The sequence below is a fragment of the Tamandua tetradactyla genome, chromosome 18 (assembly GCF_023851605.1).
Source record: "Tamandua tetradactyla isolate mTamTet1 chromosome 18, mTamTet1.pri, whole genome shotgun sequence".
Classification (NCBI taxonomy): Eukaryota; Metazoa; Chordata; class Mammalia; order Pilosa; family Myrmecophagidae; genus Tamandua; species Tamandua tetradactyla.
This window is the reverse complement of record NC_135344.1, coordinates 73,257,011-73,280,079: the sequence shown is the minus strand read 5'-3', so window position 1 is coordinate 73,280,079 and position 23,069 is coordinate 73,257,011. Positions and strand designations below refer to the sequence as shown.

The window sequence follows — 23,069 nt, the reverse complement described above, 5'->3', positions numbered from 1 at the left end:
TTGATAGGCTGCTCTATTTTGGACGTCTTTGTTACAGCAGCTTAGCCTTTACTCTAACTTATACAGGCCATTATTTAGTGAATTTGTAAACTTAGGCCTTTCTTTTACCAAAATCTTAGTAGAGAACTCCCTTTCTGACCCTTGTTATTTGGGAATCAGCTGCCTACTTTACATATGGGGAAATCTTTTATGATTATCCTCTCCTACAGGTACATCGGCCAGTAATGTCCCCTGCCTCCTCCTTTCCATGCTTCTTCCAATCAAACAGGGACTCAGATGGAAGACCACGTTCAAGAGTTCTGGCTTAACACTGCAATGTCACTTCTGTGTGTATCAGATTATCTTACAATATAAAGTTAAATATATCTGCACATCTATATTATCTGTATTATATTTATCTAACTAGATCTAGATAGATAGACGATAGGTAATTTTAAGTTATATATATAATTCCACATACCATTCTCTGGTTCCTAGGTCGATTGGCTCAAGACATGAAACTGCTATTTGATGGTATATCCAGACCCTGGGCTTTAAGTCTCCGTACTGCCACCTCGGCAGCGGTGAGGATCTATCCGTACATCCACAAATGCCATCTAAGAACTCTAGGTAAAATCTGTAAATCCCAAAATCCACAAGGTATTTGGAGAACCCAGACTGGAGAAACTGCCCCCTCCTCATAGATGTAAATGCACTTTCCTGTCATCTCTGAAGCACCCTGTGTTGTCCATCAGGCATTTCTATCTGTAAGCAAACAAACTCACTCTGGAATTAAGGAATGGAAAATTGATTATAAGAGTATTGGGGTTTACAGAGTCAAGGCTGAAGAATCAGACTCAGCTACAGGCCAGGAGCCAATGCCACCATGGAGGCTGGGTGGCAGGAAGTGTGGGAGGAGGTCTGCAATGGAGATTGTATCTTCAGGACACGACCTGGAGAAGGGATGGAACTCCAGTCACTCTAAGACTCGTGGCGTACGATCGGCCAGCTGGGTCCCATGCCACCTCCAGCAGGGGGAGGGGTTATTGCTTAGATGGTACCTGAGATTTCATTAGGGAGGGAAAGTGGATGTCCTCCTTCAACCCCCCCCCCCCCCCAATATGCACTACATTTTGTATATGTTTATCCTTAAAATCAAGGTTTAATTTGCAGGTGAAGAGGGAGTTCTTGATTCTCCCACTTCTGCTGCTGGGTACCATCTTGTTTTGGGTAAAAGAGAGCTAGAAGCTTCATTTTTGAAAATGATTATGGGGACCTCAGCACAACCACCCTCCAATATGGGTCCCATTGTTATGAAATTAAACCTCCTAGGATATGAGGCCATTAAAATAGACCCAGGTGGGTGATGGACAACAAGCCTTTCCAACCCACACAGTGAAACTGAGGACCAAGGGAAGCCATCTCCATTGTCTGTGATGGCACTGGCTACTCAAGGCTTAGGACAAAACTTGTCAGGATCCACTAGACAGGCAGATTGTCATGTTCCTGAGCTAAATCTTAACTTCCCCCATGACTCTGCCTTCCTCAACCATCTTTTTTCAGATTGCCAGTGACATAACCAAATGTGTTCCTTCCAGACAGGAAGAATTAAAAACAAAAACAACAACAACAAAAATGAGCAGAGGTCTGGCCAGGTCAAAGGTTTCAAACAAACAAAAACTGTATCTAAAAGTGTTTGAGTAAAGTGGTGTAGCCATCTTAGAGGCAATTACAGACTCTTATTTTTAAATTAGTTAATATTAGGGCTGCCTATGACTTGAGTCTGAGAGGTGGAGCAAATGACCATCTCCTTTCTTAAGTTATGGGGTCCTTTATAGAGACACTAAAAATAATACTCCAGTGGCTGAGAGGTTTCAAATAGACTCAGGAGGTTATCCTGGAAGTTATCCTTATGCATTATATAGATATCCCTCTTTTAGTTTATGGCGTATTGGAGTGGCTAGAAGGAAGTGCTTGAAACTGCAGAGCTGTGTTCCAGTAGCCTTGATTCTTGAAGATGACTGTATAATGATATAGCTTTTACAATGTGACTGTGTGATTCTGAAAACCTTGTGTCTGATGCTCCTTTTATCCAGGGTATGGACAGATGAGTAAAAAAAAATAAGGATAAAAAAATACACAAATAATGGGCGATAGATAAAAGGTAAAAAAGTTGGGTAGGTTGAAATGCTGGTAGTCAATGAGAGGGAGAGGTAAGGGGTATGGGATATATGAGTTTTTTCTTTTTATTTATTTTTCTGGAGTGATGTTAATGTCCTAAAAATGATCGTGGTGATATAGGCACAACTAAGTGATGACATTGTGAGCCACTGATTATACACCATGAATGGACTAGAAGTGTGTGAAGATTTCTCAATAAAAATATTTTAAAAGTAAATAATACTCAGTATGTCCCACCTATCAGTGTCCCTTCTAAAATCTCTCATTCATAAGCAGGGAGGAAATTTTCTCCCCGGGAAAATTTAGAATCAAGTATAGAAATGTTCAACAAAATCAAATCTGTACAGTTTAATGAAGTGCATTTTTGAATTACAGAATTACAGAATTTGGATTTTATATCCTTGCTTAGTTTTCTATGAACATTATTAGAGTCAGAAGTTAGCACTGTGATCAAAATTTAAAATGTGTCACTTTCTCTGACTTGTGATTATGTCGTAGACTATTAGAATATTGACGAGAATGTAAGCTTAATATTCAAATTTTTGTTAGCTTTTTAAAAATTTGAGAAAGTTTTGTTTCAGGAAAATATGAGGTACCTAAAAGAAATCAAGTGTGTCATAATTAGCTAAACAGTTTGAAATGCGTAAGGGAATTTAATCAAGTTGTAGTAGCCCCTAAGTGATGGCTAAAATATGTTAAATTTATTAATAAAATAAGACATAATTGAATTTAAACAATGAATAGAGAACTAGATGTTTATGAATTTTAATTCATAAAATATAATTTTATTTATTTAGACTTTTAGAATATTTTGCAGTTGATCAGAATCATTCGAAGTTCTGTGTTTTAGAGATAACCCTCTAGTACTATTTCAGAAATCTTATAAAAAAGGAAGAGGAAAAAAGAAATAGGAAGAGAAGAAATTAACCGTTCCCTCTCCAGAAAGCTCAATTTATGGCTCAGAGTGACAACAAATTAGAGTATCAAGGTGAGATGTGTAAAACTGAATTTTATTGTCTATATAATTTATTTAGCTGACTCCCATTTGTCAGAATTTATTTTCTTATTATTTAATACGTAAAACAAAGCATTGTTCAATTAAGAGTCACTTTTATGAATTTAAACCTCATAAATCATCTGAATAGCCTTTACTGGGGGAACATATTTCTCTTTATACAGCATGCAGCTTTCTCAGATGTTTGATCATGGGAGAAACAACTGACGAAATGGTATTGGATTAAATTGCCACCCCCAAACAGGGAGAATGCCTTGCAACAAAATACAGAATTTAAAATGAAACACTGGAATCCTAATCATCCCTTCTAAAAACGTCACAAAGTATGTGCACCCTGTTTTCCCCGTTTGTAAGATTTGCGTCAATTTCCATGTTGAATGGTTCAATCAGGAACCACCTGTGTGTTCCCACATCAGGCTCCCACAGCCTCAAATGTGTATTCATGGATTGCCTGGCTGAGGTTGGTAGACTTCTCCCTAAAAAGGCTGAAATGAACAGATTCTAAGTGGATGGCTGTAGCTGTGGTATTCAAGGGATGATGAAATGATCCTGAGAGTCTGACAAGCTTGGACTTGACTTTAAAAACCTTACCCTAGAGCTCCGGCCACAGACGTGGCTGGAATTCAGATTCCACAAGACACTTGCACTGACTGTCTGCCTGTTTTCTGCATTTTCCTCAGGAGGACAAGAAATTAATGCGAAATGTCCTCAAGCATTTCTAAGGACAGTACTTCCTGAAGTCAGGTTTACCTCTATAAATTGTTTTCAGAACCCAGTTGTGATGGTGAATTTCGTGTATCAACATGGCTGGGTTACAATTGTCCAGTTGTTTGGTCACACAAGTCCTGGCCTGATTGTTACCAGGCAAGTATTTCCAGGATGGATTTCTACCTAGAATCAGTTGATTGCACCCATGACTGATTGTATCTACAACTAACAAAGTGATGGCCCTGAGCAACGTGGGGAATCACCCCCTCCAAGTAGTTGGAGATCTTAAAAGCCACAACTGAGAGTTTCAGCAATCAGAAAGAACATCTGCCTCTGCTTCAGCCAGCCAGCTTCCCCTGGGGAATTCAACTTGATTTTTTTTATGGGTGTTTCCATCTTGTGGCCAGGCCTGTGGAATTCAGACTTGCCACCTCCCATGGCTATGTGAGCCAATTCGGATAAGAAATCTCTTTCTTTATTTATCTCCTGTCTGTTCTGTTTCTCTGGAGAACCCTGGCAAATACATGAATTATATGAAGGTTTCACACTTTTAAACAACTCTACTAGGCAGTAGTTCCTTCAAGTCAGTACCCACCTGACTATTCATTTTTTGCATTCTCTTGGAACCCCATTGCACTGACTCACAGAGTAGGTACTTATGACACATCCATTGACTGAGTGAATGAATGAATGAAAGAATGAGCCTTCTAAGCAGGAGGTGAAGTGCATGGATAGTCCTTCCCTGGCCAGTAAGCTGGCAGCAGGGGTGGAGATGCAGCTGCCCTCCTGACCGCTCCCCCTGGCATCAAGGCTGGGGGACTGAGGGGTGTAACTCCTTTGGGCCCCACTGTCACATCTGAAGAACTCCCAAGAGGATGTCCTCCTCCCTGAGTTTGTTCAGAACCCGTGAAAGTTATCTTCACTGTGTTACTTTATTTTATTTTATACATTTTATCTATCTTATCTCTTGGAACCAAGGACTTTCATTCTTCTGTTACCATGGGGTGCCAGTCTTATAATACATAAGGGGCATTGGCCTTCTTGTTAGAAACCGTTAATCTTCTAAACGAATTATAAATGTTACCAGTGGTGATTTGGAAAGAAAACAGGGAAGATTCTGTTTGGGTCCTCAAAGATCTAGTTTTGGTCTCTGACATTACCTATACGTCTTTTTTATTTTTTTGTCACTTAGCGTCCTGAGGCCTGATCTGCTTTGTCTATAAGATTATAAGATGAAGGAAAAAGAAGGTGATTTCTAGGTTCGCTTCTGCTTCAGAAATCTACCCTCCGCCTGAGTCTCCTGCCCTGACTCTAGTGCCCGGGTCACGCTTGAGTTGGACTCAAGGCCCCGTCCCAGGGATGCCCAGCCTCCCCGACCACAGCTGGTGCCCCGGGACTGAACAGAGAAAAGGTCCAGGGCTGCACAGGGCCACAAGCAATGTTATAAGTGCCTGCCCTTTAGTCTGTTGTCTGAAAGAAAACATCCTGAGGCTCGAAGTTCATCCCAAATCACCAAGAGTCCTTCCTGGGATAGTCAGAATTGGGAGCCCCTAGAAGAGCAGGAAACCGACATGTTTAGTTGCACAAATGGATCAAGCACCACCAGTTTATAGACAAATTTCACTAAACAGTTTCCTTGTCACTTGTATGGTTTTGTATTAAATTAGCCCTGGGACTTCGGAAAGGGGACTTTCAGTCTCTATTATGGGGTGTGGTAGGCATAGTAATGAGTTGCCAAAAATGCTCTCATCCTAAACCCAGGAGCCTGTGAAGATGCTACCATGCAGGATAAGGGGGAGTTGCGGTTATAGATGGAATTGGGTTCCTAGTCAGCTGGCCATAAAACAAGGACAGTATCCGGATTTTCCAGGGCGGGGGTGGGGGGTAGATCCCAATGTAAAAGTAGAATAGGGAGCAGAAGAAAAAGGGCATCGTCAGAGGGAGATTTGAAGATGCTCTGGTGCTGGTTTAGAAATGGAGGAAGGGGTCAGGAGTCAAGGCATGCTGGTGGCCTCTAGAAGGTGGAAAAGGCGAGTCTCCCCTAGAGCCTCCAGAAGGAATGCAACTCTGCCGACACCTTGATTTTAGCCTGGAGATTTTACTCTAATGATTTCATGAAGATGGCTTGAACTTGGTAAATTTACAGGAACAGAAATAGTAGCTTAAAAACTCCAGGATGAAACTACAAGGAAATGAAAACGCACCTTATTACTTTGTGTTAAAGGAATATACTTGTTCCTTCTTTGGATGTCACTATGAGCTGTAAGCAACAATTCATCATAGAGATGGTGAGAGAGACTCACGCTGAGAGGGAAAAGTGAAGCACTTGGCATAGAATTGGGTTGAACCTGGGAGTTGCTTAAATACCAGGTTCTAAGTTAAAGAGAGAAGTCAGAAAGATGTGGGCACTGGAGATGTCAGCAACACAGCGGGCCCAGCAGGTGCCAGAGGCAAGACAAAGGCTGTGAGTCAGGAACCAGATGATACAGAAGTTTTGAAAGTCAAGGTAGGGTGTGAAGTTAGAAAAAAGTTAATGAGGGCAGACCTGGGAACTACCAACAAGGAAACCTTCAAAGGAAAGAGACCTCTATGTTGGCCAAGAAGCATCTTGTATATTTCCTGCTAGATCAAGGGCCATTTTTTTGGTGCAGAGGTAGAGACGGGTGATACCTGCTAGAAAGATGCTACTTGCGTTGGCCTTGCTGGTGGGGATAGTGGGGCCACAGCAAAGAACACATTTGGACATTTGCCCATTTATAGTTTGTGACTTTATTTATCTGACCATTTTTTAAACTTTCTATTATGGAAAGTTTCAGATATACCCAAAAGACGAGAGATGGCCAGTTTTATCTTGTACCCTCAGCTACTTGCCCCCAGGGGAGCAAATCCCAGATAGCATATTACTTTGTCTGTAAATCTTTCAGTGTTTTGTCTCCATATGATAAGGGCTCTACTTGATCAATTTTTAATAAAATTAGCTATGGTAATTTTGTCAGGCCCTAGCCCAACTTGCTTCTCCGGTCCTGCTTTCTAACTTATCTTCATCTTTTGGAAAATACCACCATTGGCCAGCAGCTACGAAATCTCTGAACCATCTCTGACGGCCAAGCTAACATCGATTTTGATTCACATTTGCATTGGGTCTGGCAATTTATGAGGGAGTTTTAAGTCTATTCTCTCTAAGATGCTTTGTATCCCAACCAACGCTGGCAGCCTCTTATTGTTCATTTTTCATTTCAGGTGTGGAGGCAACGGAACTAAAGTCAGAGGTAGAAAAGAGGGTTTTGGCAAAGCTGTTCTAACTTGCCGCTGACTTGTCCCTTTGTGCTGACAGACACTTGTGGTGAGACAGCCCTCCGGAATTGGTACTATCCCTTTCTACAATGAGGAGCCTCAGGCTCAAAGAGGTGGGGTCATGAGTCCAACATTATTTCTGGAAAGTTCCACCAGGTCAGGCTGGCTCCTGGGCTGGCTCTGTGGCTCACTCCACGGCCTCACACCACTCCCAGCCTTCATTCCCTGAACCCTCATCCCTCCCTTTGTTCCAGGTGGCAAAGGAGTTGTCTCCAGGTACTGCTGGTTGACCCCTCCCCCAATAGAAAACCCTTGGGGAGTCACCATAGTTTAGTGAAAAATAGAGAATAAACAGTTTCCTGGTCCCCATGGCTTTCAAAACTCAGTGATGATTTTACCAGAAAGCTCATGAAGCTTAAACCTCAGGGCCTCTCACTCACTGGGACCCCTCCACGACCCAAGGAAGGGAAGAGCCCTAGCTGTTTGTTCGCACAGACTTAATATTTTTGTAAAATTGGCAAAAGTAAGCTACTGTTGAATTCTTTCTTTTCAATAGGGCCCTCAAAGTTGTAGAAGCTTCAGCACCCACAGCCTGGAACCCCCCACCCCCCTCAAACCTCCCTCTCTCAGTGAGACCTGCCCTGTCCCATGCACTGGCTGAGGCCAGGGAGAGAAGTTGGGGCATGGGGGGGCCTCCCGTCCTGCCCCTGGGCAGCAGAAAGGGTTGTTCCTAGCTTCAAAGTGTGAACACAGCCTGAATTTTCCCACAGAAACCCTGACGTGATATTTATGAATAGTAAAAATATATATTTATAACATTGTAGGTTAAGTGAGCTTCTGTGGTCAGGTCAGGGAGCCCAAGTACCATATAGAGTGCTGTTACCCTGCAAAATACCGTTCAAATACCAGCAGTTAATCTAAAAGGAAATTTTCTCTGCATCATTCACAGAAATGCTCTTTTTAAGCATTTTTAATTTTATTCTTAAGAGCAGTTGTAGGTTGGTGGAAGGGATTTGAATCAACTCCAACATTAAGATCTGCTCATTCCTCAAGGCCCAGCCTAAATAATTCCTGCTTTATGAGGCCTTCCTGGATCTGCCCCAAACTGTATAAATCGCTCTATGGGCTGAAATTCTGGCACATTTATCGTAACCTGTCTTGTGGCGCTTACCACATTTTCCTGAATTATAGTTATTTGCATACATGACTTAGCTTGTCTTCTTTACTGTAAGTCCAAGAGGAGGGCCCATTTCTTACTCATCTTGAAATCTCCAGTAACTGCTGAGCATGGTGACTTATATATATTGGGAGCACATACACACTGTTTGGTTGAATGAATGAATGAATGAGTTGGTGATTGAATGAATGCAATCTGCCAGGAGTCCATCACTCTTCTGAGCTTCTAAATCACTTGTTTACATCTTTCCTGTAGCAACTGATTATAGTCCAGATTCCTTATGATGCCTCTTTGACTTTGTTTACTGCCTAATGGTTTTCCCCCAAGAACAAGGTAAGCTTCTTTAAGAAGAGATGACGGCCTCCATTTTTTGTATAATCCATAATGACAAACATCGAGTTTATCATCAGAGTGCAGGTGACCTGAATGCTCAAGCTTCAGGCAGGGGCTCTTTAAGGCATATAGGATCATACAATTATTAAGCAAAAATAGGCTTTGATATATCAGTCACTTTTAAGAAAGCTGAGATGTCAGATGCTTAGCACTGAATAGCGTAACTGATAGAAGTTCCATCTCATTTGAATGTATGAACTACCAACTCTAGAGCATGGTTGCTCTGCCGGGAATGACAGAGTAACTCTTTTAACTTTCAAAATGAAATTGAAAGGGCAAAAAAATAAAATAAAATCCAAGACCAAAGCCTAAGAAACAAAAGTGCTACATATCTATATTATTTTCTTGGGTGGGAAACTTTCCTACAGGAAATTTGTACTATATTATTTTCTTGATGGGATACTTTTCATACAGGGAATTTGTACTTTTCTCATAGAGAATTGGTACCTTGGGGTTTTTTTTTCCCCACAGGCACAGTGGAAATGAAATTCCTTGTCATGCTTTGTTAAGGATCTTAAGGAACCATGTGAGGAGTTGCTGGAGGCCCCTCTCACTGCAGTTTGAAGTTTAGCAATGACCAGTGGGGTCCTGGGAAAGTTATGGTGCCAAGACAGCCCCACCCAACTCGTGATTACAGGGCATCTGTCATCTTTTTCTCTACACCATTATCAGAACATTCTTTTGCTACAAACTGGTCTGAAAAAGAATGTCATTTGTTGAAAAATCCCACACATTTTTAAGAACTAGCTAAGAGCTAGAGGAAGAGCTCTCCAGCTGAGATCTACCAGCCCATATTCCAGGAGTTGCACATGAGGGACCCAGGGGAGCACCCTACAGAGTCAGATGAGAACAAGAAACCTAACTTGTCTACATCGAAGGTAGGCTTGGAGGCCACTGCAATGTGCATGTAGGTCAGCTACCTCTTGACATCAGAGGAGGAAGAGAGACCCAGAAGATGCAAATGAACAGCTCAGGATGGTTTGAACCCTGTATTAGCAAGGGTTCTCTAGGGAAACAGAACCAACAGGAGATACCTGTAAATATGAGATTTTATAAAAATGTCTCATGCAACTGTGGGGATGCATGAGTTCAAATTCTGTAGGGCAGGTCACAAGGTGGCAACTCTGATGAAGGTCTTTGAAGCCTTCAACTGACTTGGATTAAATGACTCAATGCAGAAAACACTCCCCTTAGTTGACTGTAAGTGTAATCAGTCATAAATGCAATCAACTCACTGATGATTGAAGTCCACAAAATGTCCTTGCAGTACTGGTTAGGTCAGTGCTTGCTTGACCAGACAACTGGGCAACATTACCTGGCCAGGTTGACACATGAATCTAACCATTGCAAACACCACCAACACTAGAGAGGGAAAGAGGGGTGGGTATGCAAGAAAGGTGATTGGCGAGGAAATTGGATCTCCCTGTAAACTCTTCCTCCTTCCCCACTATCCGAGTCAATGTCCTAGTGACAAAAACCATTAAAGGCTCCATTACCAGACACATTTAGTTGAGAAGCTTAGTACTGACTCTTAATCAAGAGACCTCTCTACGCTTCCATTTTTTTATCTTAAATTGGAGAAAGTACTTCCTCACAGAGTCACTATGAGGTCTGAATGCCATGGGCCTGGAGTCCCACATCCAATAGACACTCAATGAAATTCGTATTCACTACATCCATATTTCAAAATGGGGTTGTAGGTCATGCAACGTCCAGGTTTGCATATTTCTTATACAGTCCCGTAGCCCAGAAGGATCTTTGGTTTTAAAGTATCAAAGTGTGGTGGACAGCCATAGAATCACTTCTTTTGCATTCACACAAGTTGCTGCTTGATGGAGTCAGGAAGGTGACAGAAATGCCTGCAGTGACTCTTCCCTGGTTCCCAGCAGTTCCTTCAGCTTCTATAGCCTACTCATTCCTCATTCCCACTTCTGATCCACTCCAAGTCTGACTTTCTGATAAGAGACAGTGGAGTAACGAGATTGTTTATTGATATTCTTTGCTCTAGACTTTGAATGGGCACAGGATAGCAATGCATGGCACAGCCAAAAGGCCTTCCATGTTGCTCCTAAGAGACTGGAGTTCCTGGATCACACTTACTCGATACCATCCACTTACATAATCCTGTCCAAAAAGGAATGAGTGAGACACAAGGGGCAGCTGGAAACTCAATTGTGTTTAGTGCCCAGGTTCCATATTTCAATGACAAAGCCTTTTATAATCTTACTTTCAGTTATTGACGTAACTGGAGCAGCTAAAGACTCGCACACTCGTGCAAAGAACCATTATCAACTGGAGTCCAAAGAGAGAAAGATGACTAAGGAAGAACAATCAGTCAAAGGAAAAATTTAAAAACAGAGGACAAATCAGGAAAGATCATTGTGAATGCTGAATAGCATCAAACATCTTAAAGGGACAAAACTCAAAATTCAATATTCTTCTATGTTTGAGATAAATGGCTTGTTTTTTTTGGTGTCCCAAATTATGGCGTGTTGGTGCCAGTCTGTTATCTGTGATAGTGCCTAGGTTTTATTTTGCAGAAATGGAGACAGTGGTAGCGTGGCAAATTTCTTTATCTGTTATTTGAGAGAATCTCACGGTAGGAACTTCCATTTTTGAACATTCTAAAAGATGGGCATCTTGAAATTACCCAGGCAACTACGGGCAAGTACAGTTCTGACATTGTTGGTCTTGAATTCCCAAAGCAGAGGAGGGAGCTGGTCAGAGAGAAACAATGGTCATTTGTAAAAGAGAGGGGACTGATAGCTCAACGTCTTTATAACAGTAGGCCAATCCATGTTGACCAATGATGTTTTGAGTCTTTATTCAGTGAAATGAATTGTTAGGGAACACAGAATGGGTTTTTAAGAGATCATACTCCAAAGAGAACAGAGCCACATCAAAAATTTAGTATAAAAGGAAGCATGAGAAGAGAACTGCTAAGTACCAGAGATTTCTTCAAACACCTGTGGCTTTGCGTAAGTATGACTACATAATGAAGTATACTATTCCACTCAAAAATTGTTTAACATTTTTGAGGAATATCTTATTGACTTGTTGGCTTTTGACTGATACATAGTTCTGTAAGTGGTTAACTAGACTTTCAAAATCTGTCATTTCCTTAAACAACTGAGTTTGGAGGAGAGAATAGCTTGTATTTCTGCCTAGCAATCACATTCATTTTATCATTAGAGGCACATTTGCTTGACAGATGTACCATTTAACATGTAACATTATAATGTGCTCTTCTCCTTGACAAAAGGGCTGTGATACATACAGTATTTTTATGACAGAGGCTGAGTTCAACAAGTTTGGAAGAAAGGAAAGGGGTTTCAGTCTCTTCATAGAAAACTTTTTAATAGATACGATTTGATTTAAAATATAAACATAAGAAAACCATTTGACTTGTATTAGCAGAATTTTGCCCAATTCATAAAAGTTGCTTTCTACGTAGCCATTTCTCTTTTCAGATTTTCCATACTTAATTTTAAAATCTTTTAGAATAACCAAAGGAAACTATTATCTAGAGAGTATCTACAAAATGCCAGGTATTTTGCTGGAAACTTTAATACACTCTTCTATTTAATTCTCACCATCACTTTATGTGTAATAGGAGCTGCCACAGAGAATGTGCTATTGTACTGCTTGTAATTGCATAGAAGATAAGGCACTAGTTTCTATCCATTTCCAAGGTCTCTGTTACTGAAAAAAAAGTATTAGGGAATGGAAATTATTTTCTCAGAGAATATGACTATCACTGTTAAACGATTTGTAACTTGAGTGATTTCAAATTCATATGATATGGTAAAATTCAAGGAAAGGAAGCAAACAGGAATTTTTCTAGTCAAAATGAAAGTGTTCATATATCATCCTGAGGTTATACTTTGAACAATGGGTATTATGAGGTAGATGTATTCATAATAGATCTTAACGCACAGACGGAATGTTAAACTATTCCTTTAGCTTTGGCCTATTTATTTTTTAAAATTACATTTCCCAAAGTAGTGAATGATGTAATAGTAATATTCTGTCATAAACCAACCATACAACTTTGAATTTATGTGATCATGTCTTGGTCATGTTTTCCATTAAATTTACAGTTTTGACTTTTGAAGGACTCATGAAAGAAAAATCTAATAGGTTTATGGAGAGGACCATCAAAATCCCCGAAAGGCTGTGCTCATTCTCCATCCCTCGGGTCCTTTTCATATAAGTGTATAAACACATGGGCAAGCGCCCTAGCAACCCTCCACGGAAAGCCATTCCGCAGCATTCCACAGACGTTACTCACCCCAGAGCCTCAGCAGCTCGGGATGTTGCTCTTCTCTTTCATAAATGTGAAAACAATTAGATTATTCCCAAAATGAATCTGGTTAAATGCATTAAGGGAAAAAAAAAAAAGAAGTATAATAAGTATGAATTCCCTGGCTTTCACCATTATTTATTTCTGTACAGTTGAAAGGGCAGAAGCATTTGTCTATTTCTGAGTGATCAAAACCAAACAAAGTCATAACAAATGAAAAGAAACCCGGGATAGCGATCTAATCTATAGATGAATTGATTTAATGGATTGAGCTGGTCCCTGCTGAAGTACTAAATGACAGTCTTTGTATTGCTATCTTTTGTGGGTGTTTACATTTTGATAGAGAATGCTGGAAAGCTGAAATCCCCTCAAAATGCCCCTGGGGAAGACAGCTAAGTATATAATCTGAGGAAAGGCAGGTTTGTACCCAGTTCCTCTGTCCATTGCTAGTCCTTTAGGCTAGTTTCACTGAGAATTCTCACTGGAAACTTTTGCATTATTCCAATGTTCAGTATATCATTCCATTCATAAGAAAGATTCCATGTGGATTATATTTGGACCCAATCCTCATATTTTATTTAACAGTTGTTACTTCAATAAACCTGGCTTTCAAATGTCTCGGTAAGAAGTGAAATGTTTTCGATTAAACTGAAATAGAATTCCTTCTATGCATGCAGATCAAAGCTAAATTTCATCATAGGAAATACACGTGCCATATTCCGATTACAATTTATCAATTGTGGTTTTGATATCTGCTCAGTCCCATCATCATGGATTCTTTCCCTCATTTTATAGAGTTCCTCACCTCTGCCAGGCATTGCCTGAGTTACAAGGACAATAGCAGGAAAGGGACAGGAAGAAACTGTTCTTGTGGGTATTACATTCTTATTATCACTGAACATAAGCAATTCATTATATTCTGTTCAAGAGCATATTTTTAGATAAGAAGTTATAGGAAAGGTGCCAATATAATTTCGGTGGATTTGTTTTTTGAAATCCCTAAGTATTTCTTGTTGTTTGGAAAGCTACCACATGAAGCCACGCAAAGTAGCATCAGTAGCAGATCACTTTTATCTAAGGACATAGCATTCTACAGAGTAGAGCACCGAGCTGGCGTATCAATCAACAATTAGCACCTACATCACTTTGAAAGAATTTATCTCTTTGCAATCCAGAATTTATTTTGAGACTTTAAAAAGCCATTTGTATAAAATATTAATATGATCTTGCTGATATGAAATAATTAGAATAAGCACACTCATAGAGTCAGAATCTAAAATGTAGGTTACCAGGGAATGAGGTGGGATGGAGAACAGGGTGAATTGAGGCTCCAGTCTCAAGTACAGAGTTCCTATTTGGAACAATGGAAATGTTTTGGTAGGAGATGATGGTGAGGGTAACACAAAACTGTGAATGTAATTAATAACATTCTTAATGTGGAAATAAATAATTATATCTGAATATTGAAAAATGGGAAATGTTAGGTTATATATATGGTAACAGAATTAAAATTTTTTAAAAGTCCATGAAACTTCACGACACAAATAGTGAACCCTAATTTAAATTATGGACTATCATTAGTAGTACAATTATAAAAATGTGCTCTCATCAGTTATAACAAATGTACCACACCAATGCAAGGTTTTAATAAAAAAGTGGTATTTGGGAATCCTGAGTTTTATCAATCATCGTTCTGTAAATCCACAACTTCTCCAATTGAAAAAAAATCATGCATATAAACAAGAAGGAGCAAAACTTGTGAGTTTTACACATTTATGAAGTATTTTCACAAACGTATCCTTAAATCTTCATAAAACTTTGAATTTATCATCACCCATTAACAAATAAGGAATTGGAGCATCAGAGTGTTTAAATGACTTACCCAAGTTTGTATACTTAACAAATGAGGAAGCTGGAAAACGTAAACATAAGTTTGAAACCTCATGTATTTTTTACCTTTCATTTTGAAAAATTTCAAACATCAGAAAAGCAGAAGAATATAATGAAATTTATGTATCACCTAGATTTAATAACTAATGTTTCACATTTTCTTCTTTTTCTTTTGTCTCTTCTACTGCAGTTTTGAGTTATAGACATTTCATTTCACCCTTAAATACCTCAGAATAACACCTCTAAAAAATGGGGACATTCTCTTATGTAACTATGGTAACTTTACCCTACCAAACCTAATTAAGCAGCAATTCCCCTCTTACCAAGTGATACCCAGGCTATATTCAAATTTCCCCCAATTGCACCAAAAATATCTTATTCAGGGTATATCTTACTCAATGCCAAATCTCTTACTCAAACCAGAATCCAACTGAGGATCGGGCCTTGCTTTTTTTTTTTTTTTTTAAATTTTCTTTTATCTAGAATAATGTGCTTCCCCTCTTTTTTTTTTTAAATCATGACACTGATTTATTGAAGAGGGCTGTCATTCTATTTAATCTCCCACTTTCTAGAATTGCCTGTTTTCTCAAGATGCTGTTTCACTTGCTCCTCTATCCCTAATACTTCTAGTGAGCTGGAAGATAGATTTTAAAACTTGATTATATTCAGGTTAAACATGTTGGCAAGGATCCTTTGTAGGGAAATATCCAATACCCTCTTGATTTTAAGAGCCACCTTCTCTTGTTATTACATCACTTTGATTTCTGGTTGAGGAATCTTATCCATACAAACCATCTGTGTAGTTTTGTCAATGATTTATTTGGTTTGGAAAGTTGAGAAACCAGGCAATGCGTTAAGACTTGGGGCCGGCTGTGGCAGGCTTTTTTTCTTTACAATTTGAAAACAGTCACTATTTATTAATTGACCAGATTACAAAAATAATCGTAGAATAAGCCTATTGGTCTGGTCTTCCCTGCGGCCAGCATCTCCGCCTTCTACAAATGGGTGGTCTTTTTCTTCATTCCACCCCTCGGAGAGGATAATTTAAAGGGCGGCAGAAAGTTGCTTCCTTCTCTGAAGCATGTCCCAACAGTATATACCCCATGAATCAGGTCCTCCATGCAGATGATGCCATATTTACCAAGAGATCACGCAATCCGCTTCTTACTGATTTTGCCATAACCGCGTTTATAGGTCAGTTCATTCCTGACTTCAGGTTCGGGTAGCCCCATGCAATATATGGTTCCACAATTCTCAACAAGTTCATCGAGGCCTTGTGGAGCTTACCAAAGGTGCCATTAAAGATTTGGCAAAGGCAAAGAAGCTGCAACAGTTTTTGGAGCTTTGGGCTCACACCGTTGATACCTCTGATTCTGATAACAAATGCCAACTTGGGTTCTGCAGGTACACAGAAGTTACCAGCTTTCCTTGCCATTCTAGCCATTCGAATCTCAGTTCTGTACATCTGCCTATATTCCTTGTGATAGTGCTTAGCTTTTTCACAAGTGAGCTTCCTCCTTGCCTTTCGAAGCAACTTTTGGGCAAACTTCTTCCTCCAGCGCATGTTCTTCAGTTCGGCAAAATTCCTTCGCTTTTTGTTAAGGGTTTCTGGCACAGCCGGAACCTTCTTTATAACATGCAGGAGATATTAATACTCCAAAAAGCTCATGCACTGTATTGCTTCCACTCTGTACTGTCATTGTCGTCGGTCAACAGAATTGTCAGTGGCTCTAACCGCTGGTGTCCAACCTGCTCTGCCATGCCGGTACCGCCAATGTCTTCTCCGCAAGGCCGTGCATCCCGCCTCAGCCTGGCGCACCGACAGTGTCATACGGCGTCACAAATACACAGACAAGGGGGCAAAGACACGGGCCGGAGTCGGTAGGAGGAAAGTGGGGTAAAAGGTCTCTAGTTTCGGGGATGGAGGTGGATTCTGCAGAGGACAAGAAGCTACTCACTCGACCCCCTCCAAGATTCCAGCCGGAAAACAGCTGTGGCAGGCTTTTGTGCTTGTCTGAGATTTACATCCAAAGGCGTCTTTACCTCTTTTTTTTTCCTTCTTTTTAATCGCTATACTTTTCAAAAATATGTTTTTATTGACAAATCTTTACACACATACAGTCCATATATGGTATACAATCTATGGCTCACAATATCATCATATAGTTGTATATTCATCATTTTTTAGAACATTTGCATCACTCCAGTAAAAGAAATGAAAAAAAAAAGAAAAACTCATACATATCATGCCCCTTACCCATCCCTTTCGCTGACCACTAATATTTCCATCTAACCAATTTGTTTTACCCCTTATCCCCTCTATTATTTATTTATTTTTCAGCCATATTTCTTTACTCATGTGTCCATACCCTGGACAAGAGGAGCACGAGACACATGGTTTTCACCATCACACGGTCACATTGTAAAAGTTATATTGTCATACAATCATCTTCAAGAATCGGGCTCTTTACCTCTTGCTGCTCCAACTCCAATGTTGGATCATCTAGGGACCATTTCAAAACGATTGATGCCCAATCACTTTATATAATAAAGGGATAATGCTCTTATAAGAATACCACTTAAAAAAAAGGTGCTACTGATCTGCTCCCAGAAGTCCTCTTTCAAAACCTCTGTGTTAGATTTGCACTTCCCAGTCCTTTTGGTGATGTCACCTGCTTGGGTTAGAGAGGTGGGCGTAGCAGCTGTGTAACCCATGCAGGGAGCAGACCCACCGCCTGGCTTCATTACAGCCAGGCGCCAACCTGCTGAGTTGGCCACTGTTTACAAAAGAATTTACTAAACAGATAAGATTTCTGGAATTGAAAGATTTGGTTTATCATATCTTCTCTTTACCTGTACCTCGACAAATGTTTTATTTTTCTATGGAAAGGAATTATAATTCCTTCCTTTCCATAGAAAGTCAGCAAGAGTCAGCAGGAGATAAAAGATGTTCATTTCATGCTTAATTTGAGAAACGTTATTTTTGTTGTTGTTGCTTAAAAAATTAGAGGAGGAGATTATGTCAGGGAAAAAAGAATTATTTGGGAGATCTTAAAAGCCGTTGCAAATTTCTTTTGGTAACTGCTTGAAAGCATTAGGTTTGAGGGTGCCGGGTTCAAGTCCCGTCAATGCAACTGTGCTGGTTTGAAAGGTTGTATGTCCCCTAGAAAAGCCATGTTTTAATTAAAATCCTATTTCGTAACCTTGTGTCTGATGCTTCGTTTATCTACCATGTCAACAGACGAATAGAACATATGGAATAAAAATAAGAAATAGGGGGAACAAATGTTAAAATAAATTTAGTTTGAAATGGTAGTGATAAATGAAAGTGAGGGGTAAGGGGTATGATATGTATAATCTTTTTTTTTCTGTTATCGTTTTATTTCTTTTTTGGTTGTCTTTTTATTTCTTTTTCTGAATTGATGCAAATGTTCTAAGAAATATGAATATGCAACTATGTGATGATCTATGATATTGAGAATTACTGATTATATGTAGAATGGAATGATACGTTAATGTTTTTGTTTGTTTGTTCTTAATTTCTTTTTAATTAATAAATACATTTAAAAAAATCCCATTTCATAAAAGCTGAATAATCCCTATTCAATACTGTAGGTTTGAAACTGTAATCAGACCATCTCCCTGGAGATGTGATTTAATCAAGAATGGTTGTTAAACTGGATTAAGTGAAGACATTTCTCCACCATTCGGGTGGGTCTTGATAAGTTTCTGAAGTCCTATAAAAGAGGAAACATTTTGGAGAATGAAGGAGATTCAGAGAGAGCAGAGCAGAGTGACATAGCCACGAGAAGCAGAGTCCATCAGCCAGTGGCCTTTGGAGATGAAGAAGGAAAATGCCTCCCGGGAAGCTTCATGAAACAGGAAGCCAGGAGAAGATGCTAGCAGATGATCCCATGTTCGGCACAGCCCTTCCACTTGAGAGAGAAACCCTGAACTTCACTGGCCTTCTTGAACCAGGGTATCTTTCCCTGGATGCCTTTGGTTGGGCATTTCTATAGACTTGTTTTTTTTTTTTTTATTAGCAAATATTACTTTTAATCATAATCTAAAAAATGGTTGTGGATGTACATGTATTATTTCAGTTACCTATATACACACACACATCTGTATTAAATATAACAAGATGATTTTATGGCTACAGGGTGTGGGTACTGTTTTAAAATAAAATTCTAAAGCCTACAATCTAAATACAACTTCATCTTGACTATTAAAAAAATAGTATACTTACTAAAGAACCACGGTGAATATACTCTTAGAAAAGACAGGAATATATGTAGGAGAACTGAATCAAATAGATTTTATTCAACTTTTTAGGATGAGAAAACAAATGGTATAAAATAAGTCAAGAAATGTTCTCTTGTACTATCTCAAACCATTCTCAATGTTTTACAAAATGCTCACACAAGCAAATATGAAAAGCTTCAACACACTCTTCTTTTAAATCTCTGCTGCAATAAATGCAGCATTAACAAACATACAAATTTCTCTGTTCCAATCTTAAAAGTAGAATTACTGATTTATACGATGTTATTCATACATATTTTTATTCATATGCTTTGAATAATATCATTGCCAATACATACATTATTTTCCTTAACTTTATTTTTACATTAAGCCAATGTCTATCATGCAGCCATTAAAAACCTTACAGTAAAATTACACAGGTTTGTAGTCCAATTTAGACTCTAGCTTCTTAGAATCAGCCACTTTTCTGACTGCTTTCATGAAGTCTTCCTGTACTACAAAATCATGATCAGCACGAATTGCAAACATAACTGCTTCAGTACAAACATTTCTCAGGTCTGCTCCATTAAAGCCATCTGAAAGTTTCACAATTGCTTCATAATCTATTTCCCCATGCTTTGTAATGGGACCTGCATGGATTTTCAATATATCTAATCTTGCTTGTTCATTTGGTAAATCAATATGTATTTTTCTATCTAATCTTCCTGGACGCAGTAAAGCAGGATCCAGAGTATCTGGTCTGTTTGTAGCCATGATCATTTTAACTCTATGCAGAGTATCAAATCCATCCATTTGATTCAGTAACTCCATTAAAGTTCTCTGAATCTCTCTATCAGCTGAAGTACCCTCTGAAAACCGACGACCACCAATAGCATCTATTTCATCCATAAAAATAATGCATGGTTGATGGTCCCTGGCATAATTAAACATTTCTCTGATCAAACGAGCACTTTCACCAATGTACTTGTCTACAATAGAACTAGATACAACCTTTAAGAAATTGCAGTCTAGCTGGCTAGCAGCAGCTCGTGCCAAGAGTGTTTTTCCTGTACCTGGTGGTCCATATAACAGACAGCCTTTTGGAGGTATTATTCCCACACGCTGGAATAATTCTGGGTTTGTAAGGGGTAGCTCTATTACCTCTCTTAATTCCCAAATCTGTTCTGATAGTCCTCCAATCTCAGAATAAGAAACATTCCCAGGGTCCTCATGAGACATGTTGTAAACCAGTGGATCCACCTCTCTTGGCAAATATCTCATGATAGTTAGTGTAGTCATAGCCAAAGCAACTCTTGTTCCTGGCTTCAACTTACTTTTATCAAGCTGTCGACGACAACCCACAACATATCTTGGTCCATTTGTAGCTTTAACAATGAATTTTTCTTCAGTTAATTGCTTAAGTACTTCCCCCACAATCTGACCAACACTTTGTAGGGCCTTCAGGTCATTTTCAGACTTTTCATACTGCTTGGTAAGTTCTTTTAATTGTTCCCTTAACTCCTTGAGACGGCCGTCGATCTCCTTGTGCTCCAGCAGCTTCTTGCGGTAGTCCTGAAGCGCCTTATCTCTAGGGTCCGCCATGATGAGAAGCCGTCGCTCATCTAGACTTGTTTTAATTGGGACATTTTCTCAGCCTTAGAACTGTAAGTTTGCAACTTATTAAATTCCCCTTTTAAAAAGCCATTCTGTTCCTGGTATACTGCATTCTGGCAGCTAGCAAACTAGAACAGCAACAAACAATTGAGCTCCCACTAAGCGCAAGGTCCTTTGTTAGGGGGCTTGGTTGGGACCACAAAGAGAGTTTTACTTTGGGAATAATGCCAGTTGTTCACTGCATGAAGCAATGGTGCAGATTCCCTAAGACAGTGATGTGCCAGGCTTAGCACGGCTGCGGGCAGTAGCAAGGGACAAAACAGAACTGACGGGCTTTACCTGTTTGGTGACCCAGCTGATGAAGCAGCTGCAAAGGACTCTCACTTTGTCTTTTATCTGACTCTCAAAACACCTTAAGTTCAGGAAGGCCCCACGAAGGTAAGGATCCAATCCCCCACTCCCAAACTGAGGAAGCTAAACATGGCAAGAACAGTGTTGGCCAAAGAGCAAGGATGTTTAGATCCCAAGGGAACCCCCATCATCACCATCCACAAAGCAGGGAGTGGGCTAGCATGACCCCCATTTCACAGAAAAAGTATCTGAAGTCCTTTCTGTGAGCTATGTGCCTGGAAGATAATAATGGTACTTCATAACTACTGGTTTTCAAAATTAATGAACAAGTGAAGTTACCGTCACACACCTGGTCAGTGGCAGAGCGGGTTTACTCCATATTTCATGTGAATAACAGAAGAATTATGACCTTACAATATATGGACCAATTAGTAGGCACTGATTTTATTAAATAGCAAAGAACCCAGCCCCATTCTTTGATCTATAGAACTCTTAAAAAAGAGTTTTAATCAAAGGCAAGATAATCCAACCTCAGGAAACTTCCTGGGAACTTTCTCTCTCTCCAACAAATGATTGATTTAGTTCAGATGATATTTTGTCCTTCACTGGAAGTTTCCAGAAAGATAAACATGGTTGTTGTTTAATTTTTAAAAATCTGAGATTTCTCTGTTGCTTCCTGCCAGGAGGGAGAAACCAAAATAGAAGCTCAGCATCAGAGAAGTCATATGCTCGAAGTCACCTTGGCATTCCAAAGACATGGATGATTTCTAAAATTATACTTCAGTGCATTTTGCTTGCTGTCTTTTTAAAATCTATTTTGCATGTTTAGCGTAATGTTTTCTGGTTTTCTTTTTAAATTTTTTATTGCAGTAACCAATATGAAGGACAAATTTCCCAATATTAATTATATTTACAATATTGTGCCACCATCGCTGACATCCATTACCCCTCCTTTTAAATCTGGAACAGACTATTCACACACTAAGCTGTAATTCCCTCTTCCCACCCAGCATCCCCAGCTCCTGGTAACCTATAAACCACCATCTTTCTCTATGAAGTTTGGTTCTTGTAGTTATTTCACATAACAAGATCACACAACATTTGCCATTTTATGTCTAGTTTATTTCACTCAACACAATGCCTTCAAGGTTCATCCATGTTGTCTCACGCATTAGAATTTCATTCATTTTTATAGCAGAGTAATATTTCATTGTATGTCTATACTGTGTTTTGTTTATCTGTTCATTTGTTGATGGATGCTTGAGTGGTTTCCACCTTTTGGCCATTGTGAATAACGTTGCTATAAACATTGGCATACAAATATCTATTTGAGTCCCTGCTTTCAATTCTTTTGGATATAAACCAAGAAATGGGATTGTCGGATCATATGCTAATTCTATTTTCAATTTTCTGAGGAACTGCCGAACTAATCTCCATAATGGCTGCACCACTCTATACTGCAAGCAACAATGTATGAGGTTTACTATTTCTTCACATCTTTGTCAACATTTATTATTTTCAATGGAACGAAATAACCACCCTATTGAGTTTTGAGACAGTGGCATCTCATGTGGCTTAATAATGTGGAGCATCCTTATTGACCATCTGTATATCTTCTTTGGAGAAATATCTATTCAGACTTTGCTCATTTTTAAATTGGGTTATTCATCTTTTTGTTGTTGAGTTGTTGTAGTTCTTTATATATTCTGGATATTAAGCCCGTATTGGGTTTGTGGTCCATGATTATTTTCTCCCATTCTCTAAGCTGTTTTTTCATTTTCTTGACAATGTCCTTTGACATACAAAAGTTTCCAGTTTTGACAAAATTCATTGATCTATATTTTTCTTTTGTTACTTGTGCTTTTGGTGTCATATCTAAGAAATCAGTACTAATTCCAAGGTTATGAAGATTCTCCCTG

The 23,069-nt window shown here is 39.3% G+C and overlaps 2 pseudogenes; both read right to left on the bottom strand.

The window, feature by feature from the left end:
- Positions 1-15,484: 15,484 nt before the first annotated feature.
- LOC143662333 (large ribosomal subunit protein uL30 pseudogene) lies at positions 15,485-16,755 on the bottom strand (annotated as a pseudogene).
- A 2,790-nt stretch (positions 16,756-19,545) lies between these two features.
- Positions 19,546-20,801, bottom strand: LOC143662702 (26S proteasome regulatory subunit 10B pseudogene; annotated as a pseudogene).
- Between the last annotated feature and the right edge of the window lie 2,268 nt (positions 20,802-23,069).